The sequence below is a fragment of the Phodopus roborovskii genome, unplaced genomic scaffold (genome assembly GCF_943737965.1).
Source record: "Phodopus roborovskii unplaced genomic scaffold, PHOROB, whole genome shotgun sequence".
NCBI classification, from domain to species: domain Eukaryota; kingdom Metazoa; phylum Chordata; class Mammalia; order Rodentia; family Cricetidae; genus Phodopus; species Phodopus roborovskii.
Window position 1 is genome coordinate 26,782,447 of NW_026126540.1, and position 3,806 is coordinate 26,786,252.

Sequence of the window (3,806 nt, forward strand, 5' to 3'; positions counted from 1 at the left end):
ACAACTGCCTGTTACTCCATGTAGGGGCAGCTTTGATACACACACACACACACACACACACACACACACACACACACTCACACACACACTCACTCTCACACACACATTGTTTCTCTGTGTAGCCTTGGTTTTCTTGGAACTCACTCTGTATATAAAGGCATGGACCACCAACACACAACTGAACTCTTTAGTCTTTATTTTAGAAATGCAACTGAATTCTTTATTCTTTATTTTAGAAGTAGCTGATAGTTCTATGACTATGACTAATTTAGTTTTGGGTAACAGAGACCAGTCTGGTTTACATAGTGAACGTCAAGACAGGCAGGAATACATAAAGAGACCTTGTCTCAAAAATAACAAAAACAAGCTGGGCATAATGGCATATGCCTTTAATCCTAGCACTTGGGAGGCAGAGGCAGGTAGCTCTCTGAGTTCTAGGTCAGCCTGGCCTACATAGTGAGTTCAGTTCATTCAGGACTGCACAGAGAAAAAACTGTCTTGAAACAAACAAACAACCCTCCCACCACCACCAAAAATTACGAAGAAACAACAACAACAAAAAAGCTTGAAGGTACTCACACAAATGCTCGGGAGGCACATCTTTATGTGGGACTGGAATTTGGGAGTTACAGAAAGGAAGCTCTTTGCTGTTGAAAACTACCCAGACAGGCTAACTAAAATCACAGTGGTGAGAGATCAAGGAGCTTGAGGTAGTTTGCATTGTGAAGGAAGGGTCAAAGGTAGAGATTGTGAACCGGCAGGGCCAAGGTCAGGGGACCGAGGTGGAGAGGGAAATGTAAATAAAGATGGAAATATCCAGACATGAGAATGTCAGGAATCACCTCCAATTGTCTTTCTCCTCACCTAAGAAATTGGAATTCTTGGATTCCGAGGCAAAGACCTTCTCATTCTCCCAGGAAGACTTCCCACTCAGAGCTGTTAGGCTCATGCTTTGCTTTCCTCTCTCCCCAAAAAGAAAAATCCTTGGCTCTTACTTTCATGTGCACAGATCTTACAGAATCTAACATTTACAAATGTCTCTTTAATAGAAAGAATATGAGTGCATAAGTACAAAATTAAATATTTTTGCTGTTGCTGTTTTGAGATAGGCAATCACAGAGGAACTCACTTTGTAGACCAGGCTGGCTTCAAACTTGTTGGTGACAGGCGGATCTCAGCCAGCTAAATTCTAAGATTGCAGGTGTGAACCACCATGATCCAATATAATTTGTTTTTCAATACGGAGTTTCTCTGTGTAACCCTGGCTTCCCTGGGTTTAGCTCTGCAGACCAGGCTGGTCTTAAGCTCAGAGATCCACCTGCCTCTGAAGGGACCAGCCCCTCACCCTGCTTTGGCAGCCTTAACAGGCTGCTGAAACGACCCAGTAAGACATAGACCCCAGACTCAGCAATATGTGCTGAGCTCCTGACCTTGCCTTCCATGTGGCAAGGAACCAATCGGAAGTTAGCTGGAAGTGCTTTATAATAACAGTGGAATGCAGAGTGTAGCAACTGCCCCGGGAGGGCCTAAAGGCCATAGTAACCTACAGCTGTAGTTGACCAATCAACACAGGACAGGTCACTCAAGCCCGGAAGTGCACCAATCCAGAGACAGTTCGTTCCCCAGACAGTCCCCTTGCTCCACCCCAATATATTTCCTGCCCCAAGGTCCCTTCAGGCTCTTCTTGCTCCACCCGCTCCCTATGTCGAACAGGTGGAGGACCCGAGTTATTAAACTTGTTAATTAATTAAAGACTCTTTGCTTTTGCATTGGATTGGGCCTCTTGGTGATTTTGGGGTTCAGAATTTGGGCACAACACCTCTGCTTCCCGAGTACTCGGATTAAAGAGGTTCACCATCACCGCTCAACTAAATAATTTTTAAAGTGGAAAAAAGTCAACAAATTGTTGGAAGCAGGTCGTGGGTGTGGGGGGTGGCCATGTTGGAGGAGCTGTAGTCAGCAATGGAGCTTATGGAGTACAGTTCTTCTGAATGCACAGCTAAAATGAAGTGCATCCCAGAGAGCCAAAGACCTCAGGTTTGTCTCCAGAATTCCCCTTGCCCCTGCTGTGCCTTCTCCTGTTTGCTGCTATTGTGTTTTTACTGCATTTGGAATGCTGTGATTACTATGTGAAGGGATCCCACTGTATCTAGTATAGTGTGATAGCTTCTTGAGAAAATACCCCTCCACACTGGGCAATTTACTTGCAGATATAATGAAGAAGATGATTTTTACGGAACAATGGTTGTTCCATATGGTTAGTTAGTTAGGCCGATGATTTAATGAACTTTCTGAGTCAGCCTAAAGGACACAGCTGGCTAACACAGTGATGACCGTCAGGAAAATGGTTTAAGTCGCTCTGCCAGTTGCTCCAATGAGAGATACAAAAGAGAAGAATAAGAAGTCACCCCCTTTTTGCTAGCTGTGAGACTTGGTCAAGGATAGAAAATAAGAACAAGGAAGTTTTATGCACTATAGACCCATGGATTCTGTCTGTGGAAAAACAGGCTGATGACTAAACAATTATGTCCCTACACCCAAAGTGAGGTTTGAGTTCCTTGGTCATGAAGCTTACAGAATCACAGGTTTTGGTATGCACCTTAAAAAAAAAGTTGGGGAAGGAAATTGAATGGCCCTATTTCATGTAAAGAAAAAAGAAAAAAAATAGATGGTTAGCTAGAGCAGTTGAGTAAAGCTTCACAGGAATCTGCTGCACTGAAACTGCCAGTACAAAAGGAACTGAAATATACCTGGCTTGCTTAAAACTTTGTTAATCAGCAATAAGAGAATCATTGCTTTGGTACAGATATTATGATGGGAGAATTAATGCAAAGGAAAATGTCTAATTACTTGTGGGCTTCTAAGAAAAATGTAACTTGTGACTTCCTCTTGTATAAAAACTTACTTATTTTCTTATTTATTTTTTGAGACAGGGTTTCTCTGTATTGCTTTGGAGCCTCTCCTGGAACTAACACTGTAGAACAGGGTGGTCTCTAACTCACAGAGATCTGCCTGCCTCTCAGTGCTGCAACTAAAGTCATGTGCCACCAATGTTTTTGGGCTTTCAAGGCAAGGTTTCATCCAGGTGGTGGTGGTGCACGCCTTTAATCCCAGCACTCGGGAGGCAGAGGCAGGTGGATCTCTGTGAGTTTAAGAGAAGCCTGGCCTAGAAGAGTGAGTTCCAGGATCCAAAGCCACAGAGAAACCCTGTCTCTTGAAAAACAAAAAGAAAACAAAAAAGATGGTATCTCTGTGTAGCTTTGCCTATCCTGGAACTCACTATGCAGACTGGGACCAGGCTGGACTCGAACTCAGAGAGCCACTTAACCCTGCCTACTGAGTGCTAGGAATAAAGGAGTGGTCTACCACAGCCTGGCTAGACAAGAAAATCTTTGTGCCAGGATGCACAGTAAAGAAAGTGTGACATGACTGCTATGTTATGATTAAGGTTCTTATTGAAGAATGAGGGAGAACACCCAGAGGCATTTGGAAGGGTCCAGAGCAAAGAGAGAAAAAGAGAAAGAAGCCGAAGTAGCCTGAACATGGCCAGCTAGCAGACTGGACACCGACTGCCAGGGCTAGCTAGGGGAGTGGGCGTGTTATGAGGTGATGTGAGGAGAGCCTTAACGAGGTGGGTCCAAGCCAGACATGCCATGCAGACAGCACTCACCTGGAAAGTTTTATGGGGGGGGGAAAGGAGCACAGAGAAGAGAGAGGGAGAAACAGAGAGAGAAGAGAGGACAGCAAGAAGCAGAGAGAGGGAGTGAGACTGCAAGAGTAGCTGGAGAGAGTTTAGATTAGAGAAG